General features: G+C 37.3%; 1 protein-coding gene across 1 annotated transcript in view; it reads left to right on the top strand.

Moving 5' to 3' along the window:
• The first annotated feature begins 994 nt into the window (after window positions 1–994).
• Window positions 995–25,350, top strand: part of BRINP1 (BMP/retinoic acid inducible neural specific 1) — a 167,890-nt gene continuing 143,534 nt past the window's right edge. Inside the window, exon 1 of the mRNA XM_074292911.1 lies at window positions 995–1,427. The gene's annotated coding sequence lies outside the window, so the exon portion shown is untranslated. The remainder of the gene's footprint in view (window positions 1,428–25,350) is intronic.

The following is a 25,350-nucleotide window of genomic DNA, read 5'->3' as shown; positions in this document are numbered from 1 at the left end:
CTTCTCATCTCTCCTCTCTCTCTCCTCTCTCTCTCTCTCTCTCTCTCTCTCGTCTCTCTCTCTCTCTCTCTCTCTCTCTCACACACACACACACACACACACACACACACACACACACACACACACTCCATCCATCCCCTCCCAAAGGGCTCTTTTTCCTGCGGTCCCCAGAGAACTTTGCCGGCTCCGCCCCTCCACTTCTGTGTCCCATGCCCATATTGAGACATGCTGAACTCTCGCATGCCTAGACACACTCAGCACTAGAACGCTTCAATTCATACATACACGAACACATCTAACCACGCATATGTAACCTTAGACTCAGCTTCTTCCACAGATTTGCAGTCACACGTATCCAAATTCATGTTCCCTGTGTCTCACATCCCAGTGTATGATTCCTTGTGAAGGGAGACACAACCATATAGATACACTTAGTAATCCCACGCTCCGCTTCTCACACATACGTGGGCACACTCTCTGTCTAGCATCTATGTGAACTATTTCTTCCAAGGCAGGCACAGCAGTGCACAACCACATCCGCGCTCGGCAACAACACGTTTAATACTAGCAAACACAGGGAATCTTGTGCCCATTCCAGAGATGCAACCCCACTACACACACACACACACACACACACACACACACACACACACACACACACACACACACACACTTATACCCAAACACATACACACATACACGCACGTTCCTCGAACAAGGCGAGCGCGGGCGCACACACACACACTCACACTCACACTCCTGGGACCCACCCTTTCCCCTTTCCCGCATGGCTTCTCCCCAGTTCCTCGGCAGCCATCCCTCCTCCGCTCGGCCTTGCTCCCCTCCTCCTCTTCCTAATGATGCACAAAACCCTCCTTAGAATAAAGTCCCCTAGCCGGGCTCCTCCTCCCTCTCCGCCTCCCATTCGTTTCCGCCCGTCGCCGTTTAAGTCCCTCCTACCCCCGCGTAGTCCAGCCTCCGCGGCTCCCCGCCCGGAGAACGCGTCTCCTTTGGACCTGCCCCTCTCCATTCTCGGCCCGCCGCGCTCCTGTGCCCACGGCTGCGGGCTGAGAGCTGCGAGCTACGGGTGGATCGGCTAGCGGGCAAACCAGGGAATCAGAGTGGGAGCAAGACAGCTAGTGAGGGAGAGCGGGAGGGTAACGGGAAGACTGACAGACCTGGGGACCAGGAAAAGACTGTGCTGAGCCGGGCTGTGCAGCCTCCCTAGATGCCGGCCATCTGGATCACGGAAGGGGACTCGAAAGCTGAGTATGAAAAGGATTGCTAGCATCCAGGTATCCCTACCCCTGCAGTCGCAGCACGGCCCCCAGTATGCGCGCCGGACACACGTCTCTTCTAAGTTCCCCCCGAGCCGAATAAAAGCCACCCGCGTACAGCTCTCGGCCCGTGAGGGACATTGAGATCAGGTAAGGCGGGAGTCGGACCAGCCGGATTGGGGTGGCTAGCTCGGCCCCCGACCGCATTGGAGGTGTGCGGGAAAGGATCGGTGTTGTGGCTCCCCTTCCAGTATTCCCCTTGGGTCGCCTTCCCTCTCTCCCTCCGCTGCTCCAAGGCCCCCGCTGGCTGGGCGAGCTGTGTAGAAGCTCTGACCTGCTGGGGTCTCCTCGTAGCCTCGGGGATCAAGGAGTTAAATTCAGCTTTGAGAAAGTGTGTAAGGAGGGTGGGGGCCAAAGAGGGGAGAGTAGAGGTCCTGTAACCTACTTAAGGTCTGGCGGTGTGTGCTGTGTGTTAGTGTGGGGTGAATTTGCGTGCGTTAAGTGTCTGGGCTGCGCGTTTGTGTGGTTGTGTGATGTGTGGTTGTGTTGTGTGTTACATGCTGTGTGTTTGTATGTATTGTGTGCTGTCTTTGCTGTGTGTGTATGTGACTGCTTTTAATTTGCGTCTGCACGCATAGGGATCTGGACCACAGCATCACGTAGCCATCAGGAACGCTTTGTGGACGCCCTTTGGGGGCTGAGGGGATTTGGGGGTGTATGGAGGAGGAGCGCAAACTCTCCTTTAATTCAAATGTGGATACAAATAAAAAATAGTTCAGATAGATCTGGTGCCTTCTGCACTTATCCCACCATTTGATTTGGGTTAGGGACAGAAGAACTGGGGAGGAAAACGAGCCGCTATCACTTTAAATCCCATACTGGGCTGAATGCTTTAGACCCTGATGGGAATTCGGAGAAACTGGGTAGGGTAAAGAGGATGAGGTTGGAAAGATGGGTGGGGGTAGGGCTCCTAGTCTGGGACCTGTTCAATCTACAAATGAAAGGTTGCTCCTCCTGGGGCAGGAACAACAGCAGGGTCACCTGTCTTGGCTTGGGAGAGGATGCAGGCCAAGTTTGCTAGGGTTCTTCTTAGGGAGATGGAGTCACCCCTCTCACCACTTACTCTCACTGAGGGGATTCTGACAGGTTTTTCCTTTCTTTTTTTTTTTTTTTTCTTTTTTTTTTTTTTAATTAGGCAGCTTAGGGAAAGGGATGGAGGTGGGGAGTGTGCCTTTAAGCTGGACTTCTTTGGAGGTCTAGATTCAGGATTTCAGTTTGCTCTGTGCACTCCTGTATCCTGCCTGATTCCTGAAAGCATATGGGGCTTAAAATGAAGCATGTCTATGAACAGACCTGGAATTCTTTTCCTCTCTTCTCATCTGAGTATCTCTATATTGAAGTTAGGGAGCAGCGATTGGAAGATCAGGGGACAGTTTTATTTATTTATTTTCATACCGAAGAAGACAGGCTTTAGAGGATAAGAGAGAGGGTGGGGGTATGTGGGTGGAAGAGGCCTGAGCTTGTGGATAATTGACTCAACGGCTCTGGATTTCTTTATTCACTGTAAGATGACTGAGAAGGGCATGGAGGCTAGTTGGAGGTTTCTTAGAGTATTGGCTTCCTACCTTAGACTCTGGGCCCAAAAGTCTGCTCCTAGCCACCTACCTGCTCAGGGTCTGGAGCTCTATAAGTCTCTTGACCACTGAATAGCTTCTGGCATAGCCTTAGGGGCTGCCTAAGGATTTGATTCCTGGTTTTCTGCCACTCAGCAGAAAAGGTACCCACACTAGGTTTTATTACTCTTTGCATGTCTTCCAGACTGAGCAGCTGTTACTCCACCAATATAGGATGATAACATAATAAGAGTTGAAAGGAACTTAAAAATCGTTAAGTTCAGTCCATTATCTTATAGATAAGGAAACCAAGGCCCAGAAGAGAAGTGTGTTGTCCAAGGTCACACAGGTAATGAATGACAGAGTAAGAATTCCAATCTCAGCCTTCTGACCTCAAATCTAATGCCCTATCCATTATAACATTGAGAAGCTTTGGACAAAACAGTGGTACAAATTCAGTGCCAATCTATGGGAGGTGACTAAGGAGCAGTTATGGCTCGAGCTATCTACTGTCTGGGGAGGAAAATTCCCTGAGCTTGGCTGGGATTGATGCTTTTCTCCCCCTTGTTTCAGTGAGAGTTAAAAGGGAACATGTGTTTGCAGGAGTCTGCCCTAGCATGCGTGGGTGCCTGTGTTACATGCAGGCACATGCAAACAGCAGAAGTCTGCTCACTGGAGACCAAGCCTCCCACCTCAGAAACCCCTCATATGGTCTGGAGGAAATGTGTCACTTGCTCTAACAAGCCTATTTTGAAGAGGAACTCCAGGACATTAGGAGAAGGGGGTGGTGAGAAAAAGATGCTACTAGAAGTTTGAGATTTCTCATGTCTAGGTGATTATTCAGACACTTTAGGGCACCCTCCTCCCTCTTTGATTCAAACCATTTTTCCAGTGAAGCCTTTCCACTGACCTCTCAAACTTCTTATTGCACAGATAAATTAAGTGTGAATCACTCCAATTAGAACATTTGTCCCCAGAGGGATTACACCCCCATGTTATGCACACACTGAAACATACACATTCTCTTAAGATCCTTAAAGATTCATGCTCACATTCACATGATTTGAACATACCTACCACTAGAGGTACATTCAGTAGACACAGATATATGTAACCATATATACAAATGATAATACATATATGCATTTATACACATTAACATACATTTATGCATTCACAGATATACATAGCCATACACACATATATAATCACACATGTACAGTGATTTGGGACAATTCTGTACCCACCAAGAACACAATCTATATCTATCTTAGAAAGGCTTCCTGGAAGCGCAGCAAGTCCTCTATATCATTTCATCCTGAACTATTAATTAAAGAAGGCAATATGGTGTTTATGCCATAGAGCTATAGATATCAAGATATAGATATATGTGATTATACATGTTTTTGAACAAACCTATTTTCCCCATTAGTCAAAGACTTTCCAAAAGCTTATATACTAGTGAACATAGAAGTATAAGTATCCTTGCCATCCTTGATAATTTGAGTCAACTCCTCCTTCCCCCCAAAAAATACTTTTGTATTTTTCATCATCAAGGACTCACATATTCCATTTTTTTCATACTTAAAAGACTTGGGGAAAGAACTAATTATGAAGAGTCTGTTGTAGGACAGAAATGGTCTCTCATTCTCATGGAAGGCTCACTCTTCTTGGAGAAAGATTCTAGGAAACCTTGCAGAGGGAGCATTGGGGGTTTGTGTCCCTTCTGCCAAGAGAACCTCTTAACAGGCCTTTTTTTTTTTTTTTTTTTTTTTTTTTTTTTAAGGTTGAGGGTGCTTTGGCTCCCAGAAGGGGGAGCTCTGACTCCACTTGAACCACTGAGGGAAATACCAGCTAGGATTCAGCTGTTGGGACCCTGCTGAGTTTAGACAGACTGGTCCTGGCTGTAATAGGTTTAGGGCAGTACCATCAGAACCCACCCAATGAGCTTTTCTCCATCTCTCTCTCTCTCTCTCTCTCTCTCTCTCTCTCTCTCTCTCTCTCTCTCTCTCTCTCTCTCTCTCTCTCTCTCTCTCTCTCTCTCTCATCATCTAATTGTCCTCTAGAATTTGAGGTAAGGACCAAAGAGACAAAGGATTTACCTTCTAAAGGGAGCTCAAGCACACAGAGATTTTTGTTTATTGTTTTGTTTTTGGTTATAATTTTTCTCAAATTCTGGGAGTTAGAAGGTATACTAAAGTGGAGAAAATATTGAACTAGAAGTCAAAAGTCTTGATTATGAGACTATTCTTTTTTCTATTATCTGTAAAGTTATTGCTAAGTTATGTTCTCTGTAGGCAACTCTTTTTTCTTATTTACAAAAAAACAAAAAACAAAAAAAAACCCTGAATTAAATTATTTTCCTTAAAGTTCTGAAATTCTGTGCTCTAAGGTAGCTCCTATCTTTATGTTATTAGACTTTTTTCTAATTTTCATATATTTTGTTCTATATTCTAAACACTCCTTATAGTTCTAACATTTTATGTTTTAATATTCCCTCCAGCTCTAATGTGCAAATTTGAAAAGTCCCTTCATGTCCTGAAATTCAATAATCTAAGGAATCTTCCATCTGGGACATCCTTTCTACCAAGTAACTTTCATTTGTAACATTCTATGTTCTAAGGATCCTTCTGATTCTTATATGATGTTCTAAGGTTCTTTCCAATACAGTCTATGATTCTATAATTATATTGAAAATAAGATCATAATGTCATAGATTTAGAATTGGAAAGCTTGTTAGAGAGGGGAGTAATAAGTAAACTCTAAGATATACTGTTCTTTCCTGAGTATATATCTAGCCTTCACTGTTTACTTTCTCCTTTTGACTATTACCCTGATAGCTGATGACAAAGTACTATTATTTTGATATTGTACCTTATATGATGACTCTACAAGATAGTAAAATATGTGTGTATAATATTATACATAGATTTAGAGAAATTCAAAGACAATGGATCTTCTATAGATTGTTGAAGGAAAATTAGCAATGTTTTTGGGCAACGCCATTAATCCTGTGATTTTAGTATGGAAAAATTAGTCTCAGAGAATTTTAGGATTGGGAGAAATTTGGTCCAACTTCCCAACCAATGTATAAATTCCTTTTGGAAAATATCTTAAATATGGTAATAAAGTCCCTGATTGAAAACTTCCAATTACACATAGCTCTAACAAAGTACAGAACCAAAGCTGTAACAAAGCATTCAAATTAATTTTTGAATGACTGATTATTAGAAAGTTCTTTTTATTGACTCAATATTTTGCTATGAGACTTCTACCCCCAGTCCCTAGTTCTGTCCTCTGGAGGCATATAGCGTAAATCTACTTTATTTTCTATAACATAGACTTTGAGGAAAGTTTATGACCCTCTTCTTCTTTGTGTACCTCCCCTTTTTCCTTCCTCTTTTGTTATTCTTCATGTTAAGTATTTCCATTTTCTCAATACATCCTCATATGACTTGTTTTCAATGTTTTCCCACACTTTGGCTTTTTTTTTTCTGGATGATCCTGTGTTTGTCAATGTTATTCTCAAAATATAGTCTCCAAAACTGAATTCCACATACTAGATTGCTAAAGCTATTGCTTTACTATACTGTCTCCAAATTCATTTTATGATGTCCCCATAAGAGAAATACTTTCATCTAGCTGGAACAGCATATTCATTTCTGATAACCATCATCCAGAATTATGATTTTTTGTACTTCATCCATCTAAATTCTAGTGATAACTGAAATAAATGACTGATTATGCTTCTAAATAGGAGAAAACACTAAATTGGTGAGAACCAAGGTTATGTAAGAGATCCTTTTAAGCCCAAAACAGAAGGGAAATAATTGCAAGTTCAACACCAAATTTTCCAGTCAGAATTGAATCTCATAGATTTTTTTTTGCCCCTAAAGAATCTAGTGCTGAGTCTCTTAATATTAACATTTTTATGAGTACTCGATTCTTTTAACCAAGTTTATTGATATCTATTGTTTTTATATCATCTACATATCTCTTTATATCTCTCCCCAACTTTTCTCTCTCTCTGAGAGCTACAATTAAGAGTATTCATATATATATATATATATATATATATATATATATATATATATATATATATATATATATATATATATATATATATATATATATATATATATATCAAAACAGAAGAAAGAAAAAATCCACGAAATTAACATATCAGTACAATATTCAACATCCATGAAGTCCTTTCTGCAAATGATCAGGAAATATCCTTTCATATCTCTTCTCTGAGGCCAAATTTAGTCATTATAATTTCACAGCAATCAGTTTGGTTTGGTTTGTTTTTGTTTTTCTTTCAGTTTAAATTTTTGTAGTTCTTGTGTGTGTTGTTTCCTGGTTCTTCACTTTTCATCAGTTTTTCATCAGTTAATTTAAGTTATTACATGCTTCTCTGTATTCATCGTGTTTATCATTGGTTATGTTTATGCACCACAGTTGATATGGTGTGGATCCTTGTTGATGGATATCTGCTTTGTTTTCAGTTCTTTGATATTGCAAAAAAAAAAAAATGCTGATTTGAATATTTTGGTATATGGGAAGCTTTTCCTTACCATCAACTTATTTAGGGTAGATGACTAACAATGGGATTTTCTGCATCAAAGGATTTGAATATTTTAGTTACTTTCTTTGCAAATGTAGGGGATGCTGAACTCTAAACCAATAAGGAGAATCAAGATATGTAAAAGGGGAAAATTGGAGATGGTAAGTTGTGAAGAAAAAGAAGATGGATTTTGGGGAATATAATTTGGAAATATTATATTAAAAGTAGATTTCAAAAAAGAGAGACATTGACTCAAACCTGTGACAAGGAAAAACTTATTTTATGGTTTTATGTTGATGAGAATGTATAATAATTATTACTTTATTCATTCACTGAGAATAAACTGGGGTAACTGATGGAAATTTTATTTTTCCTTGTCATTGGTGGGGAAAAGAAGCAGAGTGCTAATTATGTTACACAAAAATTCATGTCACAACTACTATTATAACACAGGTCTCCTCACTTCTATTTACCTATGATTTCATTTTTTAAAAATCTGTTTAAATTCCACCTATACATTCAAGTAAAAAGCTCTGGAGACTACAACTATGATGTGAGGATTGATGACATATTTGCGTGGACTCAGGCAATTCACTCTGTCATTCCTAATACCCCTGCCATTGTAGGTATTATATCAGACTCTTATTGGGGAGATAGTTGCATTGCTATATTTGAGGTTGCTGGAGAGGGCTCTAAGGTTAATCCAGAAGGTTCAATGAGGTGTTTATATTAGATGATGAAAACCCTCCTGTATGCTATTCCAAATTGTGGCTTCTCTCCAGAGAATGAGATCTTATCTAATAGGGTTCTAGAATAATAGTGTTTAAAATTCATCTAGTTTTCACCCCTTACTGGCAGCCATCTAAGGTAGGATGAATGTGTTTCTTCTGTATTTTGCCACGGACAAATTGTTTTTCCTCCTTAAATCTTTTTGTGGTATGAGTGGTTCTCAAACTTTTGATCCCAGTATCTTTTACAATCTTTTAAATGATTGAGGATCCTCCAAAGAGTTTTTGCTTATGTAGGTTGATATTTTTTTATCAGAATTTTAAAAGTTTAATATTATAAAGGTAGTTTTGACCTAGAGGACTTCTTCCCTACAAGGTCCTCAGGGACCCATAGGGTTCTCCCCCACTACACTTTGAGACTGCTCTTGCATATGGTAGCAAGCCTAAAAAGTCATTGTCATTGAAGGTGATAATAAGTATGAATATGTATTAGAACCATTTTGAAATAGCTCAAATAATATTTTTTTAATTTTAAAGAGCATAGTAAATTCTTATTGTAAGAATATTGGAATAAGAATCACTATCTATCTAGACCTACATGTATATGTGTGTGTGTTTGTATACATGTATATATGTAGTATGTGTGTATATGTATAGGTGTATCTCTTTCTATATCTATCTATATATCTATATATATAATATATGACATAACTTAGAAACCTTTGTTTTTTCTCCTAAGTTCGGTTTCTTCCTTTGTCAAGTGGGATAATAATAAATTTACTGACTTGTTTGGATTTTTAGAATTTTAGAATTGGACAGGACCTCAAACATTTTATTCTTTCTTTGTTTTACTATAATAAGAGGAACAGTAAAATTGATGGTGCAGATAGGAAATGAAAAATTGCTGTCAATAACCCTAAGATCGACAAGGTTTATTTTCTGTATTGATAAAATCAAGGAGAGTCAGAACCTCTGAGCAGCTGTTTGTACAGGCTGCATATTATACTATGGCTATAGAGTAAATTATTTTGAATGGAGGGCAAACAAGAGAGCCAGGTATGATTTTGTGGGAGAGTTCTGTAGTTTTGAAACTATTGTGTCCATAGGTACTATTTCTTATATTTCTCTGTATGCTCTTGTAATTGTGTGATTTCTAGGAAGCCAAGTGCCAGGCCATGTTAAGCTGCTTCAGGTGTGAGGCACTGAGAATATAAAAGAGTATAGGGAATGATGAAAGTTTGTAACAAGGCTGGTGGCATCTATGTTCTTGATTATATTCTCTATTCTTTTGGGTACGAATCTCAGAAATCTTCATCACATGATTCATTGCAATCTGTGTGTTCTTAATTTTTATTTTATATTATGGACCCCTTTGGTAGTCTGGAGAAACTCAGCAGACCTTTTTCAAAATGTTTTTAAATGCATAAAATAAAACAAATAGGATTACAAATAGGATGTAGATATATTTTGTATATACTATTTATCTCTAGATGTCTAAATGTGTAACTCTCAGGTTAAAAATCCCTGAATTGATCTAAGGATCTTATTTTATAGAGACAGAATCTGAAGCCCAGAGAAGGGACATCTTTTGTGTAAGGATACATAGCTGGCTAGTTGTGATCCTGGGGTTAGAGTATACGTCTTATTATGCCAAGTTCAACATACAACTTCCTCACTGTCATGAAAAACAATGAGAAATTTTTTGGGGGGAATGAGGCATATAAATAGAAGAGGCTAAATGTGAAATAAAGAGGATTTTTGGAGGGGTTGCTGAAAATTAGAATTGTTGAAGAGTTTATGGGGGGAAAGGAGTTAGGAAGAAGATTCAACTGAAATCATAGTTCTGTGGCTGACTATGTAACTTGAGGCAAGACACTTTTCCTGTCAGGGCCTCTTTTTGCTCATCTACAAAATGGATTTGGACTAGAAAATCCTTAGTATCTCTTCCACTCTAAATCCTGTGACCTTGTGATATACCTGCCACTGAAAGGCTTAGTTCAAGAAAAACTGAAAGCTTCCACTAAAGAAAGGGATAAGTACTGATTTCAACAAACACTAGGCGTGTTTGGCTATTGAACTGAGGGAAGACTAACTTCATGATGCAATTCAGGACAATCTGAAACATGCCATCTCTGAGAAAGCTGCTTAGGTATCTGTAGACCCTCTGAGCTACTGAGGAGAAAATTAAAAAAAATAATGAGGCTGAGGAGAATTTAAATTGATTATTTTCATCTGAGAGGAAAGAGGATATTTTTCTCTCAAGGGAACTTTCTTTTGGAGATTGCAAGTGGCTGTAAGGAGAATACATTGCATAAGGACACAGTGTGAGAAACTGAAGGGCAGTAAATTATGGGACCTGGATGATATCCATTTGAGGAGTCAGAAGGGAATAAAATACAAAGCAACAGAGGTCCAGATAAGCATATAAAGTATTTCCTTGTGGACAGTGCCAGTTTTCCAAGAGCAGGGGGCTGTCTCACCCAGTGCCCTGCTTTGTATAAGGACACGGGAGTGATCCTGGAAACTATAGAGACACTATCTCCTCTAGGGCAGCAGAGGTAGATTCATATGGCAATTAAGAAGATCGAGGTGCCATTTTTCTATGTAAGCTGCAAAGGTCAGAACAGCAGGACTTCCTACAAATGGCGAGTCTGAGCACTTCGAACCCTTCACAAGGGTTAATCCAACCACAGCCCTAAGAGGTTCCCAGGACATAATTTATTTGGATTTTCAAAAGTCCTGTTGATGAGCCTGTGGGAATCTCTATGAAGAATGATGGTTCATGAAGGTTCCAGGGAGCAATGGTCTTATAGATGAGAGGTTGATTTTGCCATAAAAAGACAAGCATAGCCAGTTTGTGATTTCTTCTCTGACGAAAACTAATTAGAAGCAGAGCCATTATAGGCAATCCATCTTCAGACCTGAGCCCTAGGTATTACCAGCTTGGAGGAAGAACATCTCATGAATCAGTAGAAGCTAGGGGTGGTTGTAGGTTCGCAAAAGCTGGAGAAGTCTCAGCAAAATTGTCAAGTACTGCAAGGTCCTGTGGCAGAAACATCGACCTTAAGTAAGTACAAGGCATTTTACGTGATGGGGAGGATATCCTAAATTTCTCATAGAGCTTGATGAGCTCTGGGTTTATAGGAGCCTCAGAGGAAAAAGACCTACAAGGAGCCTTCGATAGCACTATAAAAATGTCTGCCCAATGCACAGGAGCCGTTAAAAAAGAAAATAGGTACTTGTGTATGTTTAAGAGAGTTTGAGAAATATGGGAAATAGATTAATCTGCCTGAGTATACAATAATGTGATCATGCAAGCCCCCCCTCCAGTATACACATAGTGAATATCTTTGAATCTAAAATTTTAAAAGAGATAAAATGCCCATGGCAAAAGGGAAAGGACATAAATGACCAGAGGTGAGTAAGAGCTGAACTACATCATAAAGAATTGAATTTTAAATGCATAAAAACAGGATTGAATCATGCGCAGACTAGTTAGTAGAGTTTTGTACATAATTCCCAGAGTGAAAATGAATAACCCACTTTTATTTTTGGTCAGCTTTCTTTTTGTTCTTAATAGTTGGGCTGGAGTATTTGTTATTCTATATGTTCACATTTGAAAGGTACCTGGGAAACTGCCTGGTAGTTCCAAATTGGTGTTTCTATAATCTTTGGCATTGGTGATTGAATCTCTGCCATTAAAACAGTGAAATGGAATTTTCAAGCGAGGAGAGAGTTTAGAGATTATCTGTCAGAACTACCTTATTTTACAGATTAATAAACTGAATGCCTAAAAAAATGTCAAGGTCACACAAGAAGTAAATAGTAGAGCCAAAATTTGGAACCAATTCTTTTGATCCAAATTTAGTTTTCTTATAATTAACTCATTCATAAGTTAACGTAAGGTCATATAATTTATAAATATAAGAGACCTTAGAGATCTTCTAAAATAATGCCTTTATTATTATAGTTTTGGAAACTGGTAGCTCAGAAAATTTTCTAGCCCAAGGTCCCACAAGTGGAAAAGTATATCTAACTATATTCCTATTTTGTAATAGCATGCTGAGAGCCATTCCTTTGGACTCTATGCAGTCATTTTTTTTCCCCAAATTTCAATCCTTCTCCTTCCTCCCTTTCTCTCAGGACTGGAAGTTCATCTAAATCCTTAATAGAGAAGATAATTCTGAAGTTATCAGAATTTATAAAATTATCAGAAATTATAAAGAAGTTTCACAAAACCAGGGGATACTTGGGGACTGAGAGGGAAGACTGAACAGAGGAGAAAGGGCACTGAAAGGGCGGTTGCTAGGGTTTATAAAAGGAAAACTCTCAACTTTTACTAGGTACTATTTGACAGAACCAAGTAATGTGAGTAGTGTTCTTTTCTGCCTGTGTGTCTGGAATACTAGTGCAGAGAAGTGGAAAAATGGCAAATTTAGGAGCACTTGAAGTTACTGATTCAGTGTGCTTTCTGATCCTATCTCCAGAGATTCCAGTATTTTCTACCAGTTAGTTCTCTAAAATGCTCCTTAGAGTGAACTAGTTTTTCAGACTATCCTTAATGACTCTTTTTTCTTTTTTGGGGGGCTCAGGGAAGAAGATGGTGGTAAGAGAGGAATAATGATAAAGAATAAAAAGTAAATTTCAACCTTTTTGGTCTCAGGACATCTTTATACCATTAAAAGTTATTGAGGAGTCCCTATTCCCCCCTACCCAGAATTTTTGTTTAAATATATATATATGTAATATCTTATGTTGTTTACCATATTTAAAATTAAAATGTTTTTGTATTAATATAAAAATAAATTTGACCTAATAGACCCCCTAAAAAGATCTCAGGGACTTTCAGGCTTCCCAGATCACATTTCGAGAACTGTTAGAATAAAATATAAATTGGAACAAAGATTTAAGGATGGTACATGATCTCTATCACTTGGAATACAATGAGAAAAATTGAAGTGAAATATGGCAGAGTTATTTCTGGGATGTGTGTGTGTGTGTGTGTGTGTGTGTGTGTGTGTGTGTTTTCTTCAAGGCTACACACTCCTAGGGTGGCTCCCTAAGTTTCTGTCTTATCGATATTTTCCCAGTCCTTTAGCATGGTACCCAGATTTTCTATAGAAATGTCTCTGTTACAAATTATAGACCAGTTTTATGTTCTTCTGTGCTAAATTGGGAGTACTTAATTCCATTTTTCAGCCTTACCACGAGCTGCTACTTATATGGGAAAGTAGTTCATCTTAAAGGGAGAGAGAGTCAAGTATTACAAGGAAATTTTTGAAAGAGCATCTATAAATGTTTTACTTTGGTTTTTGCTGTTATTATTATTATTGTTGGTATTCTATTGGTGGAGAATGAATAACTCACCCTTCTGACACTGTCTACGTAATGACTTCAAAATCCCCTAAAATCATCTAGGAGTTTCATAAGGTCTTCTTGAAGAAATGTAAAGGAAATTAGTGATATGATAACTTACCTCAAGAAGCTTACAGTCAAAATTCAAGTTTAGGACTTAAAATTAAAGAACAGCTAAATAGAATCATATATTTTTCAAGTTTTTTTTGTTTGTTTGTTTTCATTTTTGTTTTGCTCTGGGCACCATCTTTATAAATAGAGATAAACTACTTCCCATCACCTTAATAGATTAATTTACAAGTTATTGATGATAAGGAAGGGGAGAAATTGTCACCTAGTGGTCAACAGTGGAATGACAAGTCTTTCCAAATTTAACTTAGATTGGTCCAACACATTCAGGCATAAAATTTGTTGGCAGACTAATATATCAAAGGCTCTCTAATTTATAGAACCTGCCAGAACTTGTTCTTTGATGTTTTATCCATTTAGAAGCTATGATCACTTGTAGACTACCTTGACACATAAAGAAAAGGACTTTAATTATTTTTTTTGAAACTGTAAAATAAAAATAAGATTATTGTTTGGAGGCACATCAGAAAACATGACACTAGAGAGTCAAAACACATTACATTATCACAGTGATGGTTATTTTGGTGAGGCTGTTGATTGTAGGAAAGAACCCTTGGGACATCTTTGGAATTTTTGCTGGCAGGTTGTGCCAATAGGAAATAACACTACTTAAAACAGTCCCAGGTAAGATTTCATACCCCTGAAGGGTTACAAGGGCAGACTTAATTATCTTAATAGGTTTTATAAAATTCTCAAAAATAAAGTAAGTTAAAATTATCTTCATTAAAACCCTTCACAAAAATAAATGTGCCATTCACAGTGTGTATAGGTAACAAGTATTTATTTAGCACCTGTCTCTGTCAAGCATTAAATTGATTACAAAGAAGTGTAAGACACAGTCTTTACCCACCATGAGATAATAATAATTCAGTGAGTCCACTTTCTATAGTACTGAATTGTAAGGGGCCTTTAAATGGGTGCCACAGCAAATCGGGAGATTGAGTGGTCCGGAAGTAATTTCTGTGGATATTAGGACTGCCCTTGGGTGGGATCCTGGCCATATTGAGATAGCTTCGTAATGGGTGAGTCTCTCGCTGATTGGCTGTGTGTGTGACCTCACAGGCCCTATGTAAGCCCACTACAGGCAGCAATTGCTCTCTTTAACCTGGTGTTCTTCACCCTGGCTTCCTAACCTGGGTGGCCAAGCCAAGATGGGTAGCCAAAAGAGGTAAGGATTTTGGTAGTGAACACGTGGGTCTTCTGACCAGGTGTTCACTTGGGAACCAACAAGTCAGGGCATCAGTCAGGGCATTATGTGAGTATGTATAATAAAGTCTTTTAAGATTACACGTGGCTGTTCTTGAGTGCGCTACCAGTTATTAAACTATAGATTCAAGAGATTGTGGCCAGAGACCTTTGAAGGCCTCAGAGGAGGCGAGCCGGGTAGAGTTCACACTGCAAAGGACAGTGGTCAAAGGTACTCTGGTGGGTCTAGGACAGACTAGTAATTGTAACTGCCAGGAGAGCACGTTACACTGAAGTGCTATGTTAAATACCAAGAAGAAGCTACATGTGCAGCTTGATTCAGGAAGACCTGAGTTCAAATCCAGGATCAAGTACTGACTTGCTATGTGATGGTAGACAAAACACTTAATCTCTGCTTGCCTTAATTTCATGAAATGTAAAATGTCAATAATAATAGCACCTGCTTCCCAGGTTGTTGTGAGGATCAAATGAGATAATATTTATAAAGTACTTTGTAAACATTAAAAAGTTCTATAAACGCTTGCTATAATACTTATTATTACCCACAGAGTGTGACATTAAGTTGCCATGGGAACTCAAAGGTCGAAGAAATCACTGATCTTCCTGGAAGAGATGGATTTGAATTGAGCATTGAAGGATAGTTAAGAATTGGCAAGTCAAATAGGAAGTAGATTATCATTTTGAATATGTTGTATGTCAAGAGAGGAGGAAATCAGTAGCAGAAGCAAAGAAATAATATTAATAATGAATTAGGAGTACACACAATTTCATTCTCACAACAAATTTGGGATGTAGATGCTTTTAATAGCCATTTTATAATAATGGAGGAAATTGAAGCACACAGTGGCTAAGTGATTTGCCTAGGGTCATACAGATAATTAATGTGTGAAGTTGGATTTGAACTCATATCTTCCTTTGACTCTCAATAATTGTTCCTTTGAGCAGGTCCATTCCATTTTCTGAGTTGCAGTTTTGTATGCTGATAGGCTACAAGCTCTATATAACTTCAAAGTTCTCTTGCAGGTCTGAGGGTTTATAAATAATTCTATTGGTATATCAGACAAATTAAGATCCCTATAAAGTATAGTCTTTGTCTACATAGATAGCTGTCAAGGCCTGGACTATATTGCTAAGTTGTGAAATTAGGGTAAAAAGCTTTGGTAGAAATGTAAAATTGTTCAATAGGGAAATTAATGTTTTCTCTTTATTGTGATGATGAATTTGAAGATTGCATCTTTATTGTAGAGACACTTTCTTGGGTATAAGAGTTTCTTTGTATCTGTTACAGGCTAAGGTTAATATCCACAGCAGGGAAGAGCAATTAGCAGAAATGTGAATTGTGTCCTTGCATACATTTCTATTCTCAAAGCTAATGATTTGTTTAATTAAAACTTAATGTCTTCAAAAAAGGTGCTATCACATGACAATATGTGATGAGCCTGCTGTGAATATAAGATGTGGCAAAACCAAATATACCTTTGAACAAAGAGTATTACACCTAAATCATAAGGTCTGGTAACCAAAATGGGATTTTGTCTCCATGGTAAGGGATCTGAGAAACCCATTGACATTTTAGGTCATAAAATCTCAAATAAACAAGAGGCTGTGTTTGGATAGGAACATATTTGTGTGTAGGGTGTATGTGAACCTGTGTGTATTTACAAATTAGTATGTGATTTTGAGCAAGTTCATATTTAACTTTGGATAAATGTACTTGTGTGTGTGTGTATGTGAATGAGTGTGAGATTAATGGATGTTTATAGATCATTTTAGACCAGCTCTAGTGGAATTGTAAATATGAGTATATAAATGTGTGTTTATGAATGTATTTTGTTTAAATATACATGTATTTATATTCAACAAATATGTTTAGTGCCTACTATGGACAAAACAATATATTAGGGGAAAGGGAAAGAAAAAAAAAAGAAAAAAATGAGCTCATCCCAGCCTTCAAAAATCTTACCTTCTACTGTATGCATACAATACATGTGTGCCCACATATATTGCAATTATAATGTCATATGTTTCTATAACTATTTGTAGTTTACAGAGAATCTTCTATGAGGTAAGTAATGCAGTTATAATTATTTCCATGTCACAGAATTAAAAAAAAAAAAGACTTCAGGCTAAAGGGAACCAGAAGCAGGTCTCAAAATCAGGTCTTCTGAGTCCAAAACCTATGTTGTTGTTTTGTTATTAGTAGTGCTTTTCACAGTGCCATGAAAAATATTATCTCACAAATTAGGTTGTTATCTGTATATGGACAAATTCTTTTACAATATCGGAGTACTCCCATGGATAATTCTACCATCTGAGCATAGATGTAAGAATAAGACCACTGTTCCTGGACCTAAATCCTAACTTTTAATTTGAGGCATTGCTCTTTGGTCTCAGTTTCCTCATTTGTAAAATAAGGGGGTTAAACTGAGGTGATCTCCAGAGTCTATTTTGGTTGTTAATTCAAGAATTCATAAGCTGAGAAAATTATTATGATAAATTTAGATTATGTTTTAAGATCCCTTCCAGTTCTCAATTTAGGATTTTAGGATTGTATCATCTGCACCCTCTAGTGGTGAGCAGGTAAAGACTTTAAGGCAAGAAGAATTAAAATAAAAAAGAATTAGTGATGGGGAAGTCCTATTGTTGAAGGGGCCCCTTCTACTTGACAAAGGAGGAAACTGAAGTCCACAACTGTCTAGAATGATTTGCCTAAGGTTACTCAGTTTAATAGTAATAGTTCTCTGATGTTACAATCTGATAATTGTAACCATCTGATAAAAATCTGATGCTGAGTCTATTATAGATGCTAGGAATAAGATTCTAGATAAATGAGTTTCCTTTCTCCAGGGATAATCTTTTTACTTTAGCCTATTTTGATGAAAATTCTTTGAAAGATCTTGAAAGATCATGCAATCAAATCTTTTCATTTAATAGATGAGAAAACTGAGGCTTAGGTAGCATGATTTGCCTTGTTGTTTGATCATTCGGTTGTGTCCAACTCTTCATGTTCCTATGGATCATACTGTCCATTGAGTTTTCTGGGCAAAGATACTGGAGTGGTTTGCAATTTCCTTCTCTAATGCATTAAGGCATATAAGGGTTAAGTGATTAGTCTGGGATTACACAGTTGTTATCTGCAGGAAGATCTGAACTCAGGACTTCCCAACTCTAAACCCAGTGCTCCATCTCCTGAGTCACCTAATTGTAATTTGCCTGAGATCACACAAATTAAAGAGTTAGGATATGAACCAAGACACTAGACTGAGAATCAAAGTTCCTAAATTAAAATTCCAACTTTGGCATTTGTTATCTGTGAGACTTTAGGTAATCCACCAAACCTCTCTGGGCCTTAGTTCTTCAATTGTAAACTGTAGGGACAGGAGTGTGTGTACTCTTAGATTGTCTTTAAGATCCCATCCAATAGAAAACTGATAGTCCTCCAATTTTCTGATTCTAAATCCAGACCCAGAGATCATTTAATTAAGCTATATGCCATGTTCCTTCCAAAGAGCAGTGGAAAAGATTTACAGGACAGAAAATATGAGACGGGGCAGAATAGAAAATTGCACTATGGCATGTGGGGGCTAAGAAAATGGGTTGAAAAATTTTTCAAAATAAAGAAGACCTGAATTTTTTTTATTGCCATTATCCAACCTGAGAGTTTTTCTAACACACAGCCAGAACTCACACAAATTTCAAGTCTGCTGAATCCCAGCCAAGTAGCATAAACATACTTGTCTCACTGTTGCTATACTAGAAGGGGGTTGAAATAGGACTTTGAAAATCTCTCTTACTTTTAATTAAAAAAAGATTTAGGATGAGTTGGGGTTCCATCTCTATTTAACTATAACTACTTTTAACTTTTGTTTTATTGTTATTATTGCAAATCTGATAAATTGGCCATCTATTTTTTTTCTTGGTTTCTGCTCCACCTTTAATGGAGAAAACATTTCCTGAACTGTTTCTTCTTGTTTTTCAAAACTATATCTTACTTTTTGTCAGAAAAAGGCATTAAACATAGAGGGCAGAGAATAGTTTGAAAAGTATCTAATTCCTTCTTTCCTTAAATGAAAGAATCTCAGAGTTGAAAAGTACTTCAGAGAATAGGTAGTCCAACTCATCACTGGATAGGTAAGTGAAATAGTTCAGAGTGCTAGACTTGAAATCAGGGAGATCTGAGTTCAAATCCTGCCTTAGATTGGCTGTATAACCTTTTAACATGTGACTTTTTGTGTGTTTAAAATAGGATAATATTGGCACCTATCTCAGAGAGTTCTTGTGAGGATCAAACATAAAGTTCTTTTAAAACATTAAGAGACTAAGTAAATAGTAGCTTCCTCTCCTCCTGCTCTTTCTCCTCATTCTTCCAGGCTTCATCTTTTTCCACCAATTTCCCCAAAGTTTTCCTAGTAAGGCCAAATAAATCAAGGTTAATCCCTTTTCTAAGCAAAAACTTTTTCCCCTGGGCAGTTGGGGTTAAGTGACTTGCACAGGGTCACATAGCTAAGAAGTATTGAGTGTCTTAGGATTAGATTTGAACTCAGGTCCTCCTGAATTCAGGCGTAAGCAAATACTTTTTCAAAGCTATCATTCTTGCTTGTTCTCTATTTGTCCCTACCCCTTTCTGTTTTCTTTTAGAGGCTAAGCATCCTAAATTTCTTAAAGTCTTTATTTCCTTCTTCTGGATACTGTCTAGTTTATCATTTTTTCCCCTAAATCTGTTATCCAAAATTGAATATGTTACTTTATTTGTAGACTGTTTAGGATAGAAATTTAACTAGGGTTGAGTAACTTATGTTTTGCCACAAGGGTGCTATTTTTTGGGGTGAGAAAGATTCCCCATTGCCTCCATTCCATTACTTCCTAGTCCTCTTCTGACCTAAAGGAACCTGAAAAATTAACATCAGAATTGTACCTCATCATCCTCCTCAAGATTGCCCTGTAACAATACCTAAAAAATTTGCAGGTTTTTCTTCATCTCTCTCTCTCCTTTACTTCTTCTCTTAAGGTTTTGTCCCTCTACTGGTTCTGTGCCTCTCTTATTTATCTTATGACTTTTCTCTTATCCTTAGCTTTCTTATGTTTGCTTTATTCCTGGTATTGGCTACAAGACTACACCAAAGAGCTCTGTTCCCTGTCCCGAGTTTCATAGTCCATCATCATAGTCCCAGTCCTCCATAAAACTTCCCTGCCTTCCTTGCTTTCCTTCAGTTTATTGGATGATTCCACTTAACCTGACTAGGCAGAATGTGTTCTTTACTCTGTTTTCATATGCTTACCCCATTTCCTTTCTTTCAAAGTTTGCCTGGTGTACCAATAAGAGTCCTGCCCCTCTCTTCAGAACCTCCTTTTGCTACTGTGATTTGCAGCCTTTACAATGGCACAATTAACTACTCCCCTGTCCCACTGATCCTGTTCCATTTAATCCTCACAACAACCCTATGACATAAGCACCATTATTATCCTCATTTTGTTTTATTTATTTTTTTCTGAGGCAATTGGGGTTTTAAGTGACTTGTCCAGGGTCACATAGCTAGGAAATGTTAAGTGTTTGAGGTCAAATTTGAATTCAGGTCCTCCTGACTTCAGGACTGGTGCTCTATCCACCTAGCTGTTCCTATCCTTGTTTTATAAGGGAGGAAACTTAGATGCAGAGAAATTAAATACTTGCCCAGAATATCACAGTTAATAATTGAAGCTATTTCTCAACTTAGGTGTTTTTTCCCACCTCCAAGTCTTGTGCTGTAGCCAATGCTTCTCATTAGACATTTATTAAGGGATTTAAACACCCAAATGATAAATATGATGAATGGTTTTTAAATTTTAATGATGTTTTGTTTTTTATATTAAAATATTTAGAAATTACTCCCACTTCATGACAGGTCTCTTATGAAAAGTAAATAGTTAAGAAAAATTAATAATATTTTGACCTCATTTGAAGCAATCTCTTACATCTATGACATTCTCACCTCTCTATTATTTTTGAAAATTAACAAGTCTACTTTCTCTCCCTACCACTGTCACCCCATTAAGAAAAATAAAGAAAAAAATTCTTGTAACAAATATTCATAATCAAGTAAAACAAATTTGCTGAATGGCTGTATATACATACGCATATGTGTGTTTGTGTACAAATGTGTGTATGTGAATATGTATGTATTTGTCTAATTTTATTCCCTAAATCCATTATCTTTCTCTATATTTATTGTTAATATCCTGGAATCATGAATGCCCATTGTGCTGAACATAGTTCTTACAATTTTCAAAGAGATTAGGTTTTTCAAATGTTGCTGTTATTATTATTAAAGTCTGATCTAATTCTGCTTATTTAGTTCATCAGTTTATCAAATACCTCAAAACTGCATTTTTTTACGATATTGATACTAAGACTCAAAATTGTTATTCTGGTTCTGCTCGCTTCACTCTAAATCAATTCATTTTTCCATGTCTTTTTGAAATCATTCATTTCTTCATTTGTTATAGCACAATAATAATTCATCTTGTCCAGCCATTCCTTAATTGATAGGCATACTGTTAGTTTTTTTTTTTTTCATTTTAGCCTTATGGTAGCAAAATTGCATGATTTTTAAATGGTAATTATGTTAGGTGATTATAGAACCCTATAAAAATTATTCCATTTATCTATCTATCTTTCTATCTATTTATAATCTGTCTTTTTTTCCCTCCTGTCTATCTGATTGTTTTTCTATAAATATTTGGATATGGTAAATGCAGGAATTAATTTTGCTTGACTATTCATATTTGTTATAATTGTTACTGGAGTATTTGTTTTTAATGGGGGGATAAAAGAGGGAGAAGAAATGGAATTGATAAAAATGGAATTTAAAACATAGAAAAGAACTTATTCAATTTATTCTTCTTAACTTCATCTAGAATGATACTTAAAATTACATACTGCAAGTTGGAAGAACTACTTTTTTCTCCTTCCACCCAAAGAAGATTCTTTAGTCACAGGAGTACTTATGACATTCTAGTTCTGGACAGACCCTCCTTATTGTTATGAAGAAGTTGAGAAGGAAAGAAATGAGATCCAAGTTGGACCCAAGTTCTGAGAGTGATGTTGTTTTCCATTCTTGAATTGTTATCAAGTGTACTTAGGAGCTGAAAAGTCTGGAAGGTTTTCTGTAGAGAGGTTTTCTCCCTTTCCAGCATTCGAGCAAAATCAGATGTGTGTGTGAATATTCAATGAGACAGGGGTTAAGGGTCCTCCTAGCATTCTGAGTTCTGTTTGTTGCCAGAGATTAGGCTGCCATCTGGTTAGTACCTGAATCCAAGAAGTTGCTGAAATTCTTGCTGATTTTAACAAGTTTTAGATACATAGACTTGTACATAGTAGTATAACAGATTTCAAGCCGTAAGAGACACCATCAAGTACAACCCCCTTTGTTTTACAGATAAGGAAACTAAATTTCAAGGTAATAAAGAGACTTTCCAAAGGTCATACTGGTCACAAATCCAGAACTGTGATTCAAACCCAAGATGTCTCACTCCAAAACTTTTCCCTCTGCACCAATATTCCCTATTAGAAGGAAGTGGCTTAGAACATTCTATCTCATAGTTGGAAGCATTGTGGGAACATACATGATCATAGGAAATAGAGCTTCAACCAGAAAGAAATAACAGAGTTCACTAAGTTATGGTCAGGACTCCGAGATTCAGAAGAAACTCACCTGATTTTACATGGAAGGTTGGCAGAATAGGGACTTGAAAGGTGACCTGATTCTTAGTCCAGTGGTATTTCATTATGATTTTATTTTCTGAAGACTCCAGGGAGTCTAGCCTCAAACTACTTGAGCATCACTGGTACAGGGTTGGTGGTGGGAGAGTTGGTGGTGAGGAGGGCTTTGGATCGAAGGATTGGTACCTCCTGAGCATTCTAGTCAAAAGGAGAGTAAAAGATATAAAACTTTAAATTAGAATTCTCTTGTGTATCACTCAGAGTTACAGAATGCTGTAACTGAGAATGTTAGGGATGGAAGGGATAGCATATACAGCATAGAATGCACATTTTTTTTGTTTGTTTTTTGATTTTTTTCCTGAGGCAATTATATTAAACAATTAATTAATTAACAAATAATTAATTTAATTAATTAAAAATTAAAGTTAAGTGACTTGCCCAGAGTCACAGAGCTAGGAAGTGTTAAGTGTCTGAAACCAGATTTGAGCTCAGGTCCTCCTGACTTCAATGCTGGTACTCTATTCACTGCACCAACTAGCAGCACCACCTAAGGAAAGGGGCCTTAGACTGAAGAGTATTAGAGCTGGAACAGACTTTAAAGACTATATAAAGACTGTACAGAAGAAATAAGTTAAAGTCCAGATAAGGATAGTGAGTTAGTCATTCTCATAGAGTTGGTAATAGTTCTATGACTAGAACCTAGGTATCTTGCTTCCCAGCCCACTGTTTTTGGGGATAAGATCATAGATCTGGTATTGAAAAGGATCTGAGAACGTCATTCCCTAATTGATAAATGGTCAAAGGATGTGAACAGATAATTTTCAGATGAAGATATTAAAACTAACTATAGTCATATAAAAATGCTTTAAAACACTATTAATTAGAGAAATGCAAATGAACTTCCATATTTTACTTCTCAGATTTGCTAAGGTGAAAGGAAGAGATAAATGATGAATGCTGGAGAGGATTGGGAAAACTGAGACACTAATGCATTGTTGGTGGAATTGTGAAATGATCCATCTGTTCTGGAGAGCAATTTGGAACTATGTCAAAAGGGCTATCAAATTGTGCATACCAAGTGACCCAGCAGTGTTTCTACTGCGTCTGTATCCCAAAGAAATCATAAATGGCCTCTGAGATCCCTTTCTAATTTTTTCTTGTTATTTTTCCTTTTTGGTCTGATTTTTTTCTCTCTTAACATGACCCATATGGAAATATGTAAAAAATGAATATAAATATATAACTTTAAAAGTTTAAATTAAAAATATAATAAAATGTTTTTAAAAAGAAAGGGATCTCAGAGGCCATTTAGTACAGCTCCCTCGTTTTAGATAAGGAAATAGACCCAGGAACATAAAAAATCTTGCTAAATGTCATACAAGAAGTATTTCGGTCAGCATTTGAACCCGCATTCTCTCACTCTCAAATAATTGTTCTTTTAATTTATTATGTGGGGCAGCTAGGTGGCGCAGTAGATAGAGCACCAGCCCTGAATTCAGGAGGACCCGAGTTCAAATGTGGTCTCAGACACTTAACACTTCTTAGCTGTGTGACCCTGGGCAAGTCACTTAACCCCAGCCTCAGGGAAAAAAGAAAAAAAAAAAAAGAAAAAAAATTATTATGCCATTTAGTCCCTCATTTGCTCTGAATGATGTTAGCAGATTTTTGTTTATTCTCCTGCTTATTTTCCCTCTCCCTCTCCCTCTCTCTCTCTCTTCCTCTCCCTCTTCCTCTCTCTCAGTTGTAAATTGAGATGATCATTTCCTCATCTAACGACAATCACTCTTTGCATAGGGACTTTGCAAGGCAGGATTGGCTCACTGACCTAATAGGAGACACCTAGCTGGTATGAAGATACAGATTGAAAAACAGGCACTAAATGTAGAAAATGAACTTCCTTCTATAAGATTCTCCTTGGAATCAGAGGGAGGCTGTTAAGCAAGAAAGTGTGTTGAGGTGAGGGAAATTAAGTGTTAGAGGAAATAAGATCCACAAAGTGAAATACATAAATGTAAGTGAAGAAGGAGCAAGGGAAGGATTGTGATGTCAGGCAGGAACTAAAGCAATTGCTAAAACCAGTGTTTATGGCTTGAGAAGCATGACCCACATAGCCAGATTTCTCTTACTGATGTGTTTTTAATCAGATGGTCTTCTGAAATTCACCCTCCACTGACTCTATCATTCCCCAAAGACAATCTGGAGCAATCTGTTTGCATCTGCAGTATGTACAGATGTGTACTCTTTCTCCAGTCACACCTGGTCGATCATTTCTTAGAAGCAGCACGGAGTCCAAAGAGGCATTCAGTGTTTGAAACTTGAGTAAAGCTTGACCTAATACAATTTTTCATAAGAACCTGTTATTATCAGCCCATATTTTTGGTCAGTTGAAAGCTAAATTTTCTGTAAAGTCAAGGGTTCTTAAATTACCTCTGAGAATGTTGGAGAAAAGTCCTACCAGACTTCAGGAAGTACCTTATTCATGATCTTATTTTGTAAGTTTGTTCATAATTAGCACTGGCAACTCACTTATATACATCAGGTTATATTGTTTACATCAGTTTTCAAATTATGATCCTGATACCTCTGGGCATCCTGAAGATATTTTAAGGGGTACATGAGGTCAAGACTGATTAGATAATCATACTAAAGATGCTTTCATTTCTCAAGTCATAAATATCAATAGATATAACCTATATAAACAAAAGCTCTTTGGGATCCTAGTCATTTTAAGAATGTCAAAAAATCCTATGACTAAAATGTGTGACAACTGCTGCTT

This window comes from Sminthopsis crassicaudata, chromosome 2 (genome assembly GCF_048593235.1).
Source record: "Sminthopsis crassicaudata isolate SCR6 chromosome 2, ASM4859323v1, whole genome shotgun sequence".
Classification (NCBI taxonomy): domain Eukaryota; kingdom Metazoa; phylum Chordata; class Mammalia; order Dasyuromorphia; family Dasyuridae; genus Sminthopsis; species Sminthopsis crassicaudata.
The sequence above is the reverse complement of the archived record's forward strand: the minus strand, read 5'-3'. Positions and strand labels throughout refer to the sequence as shown.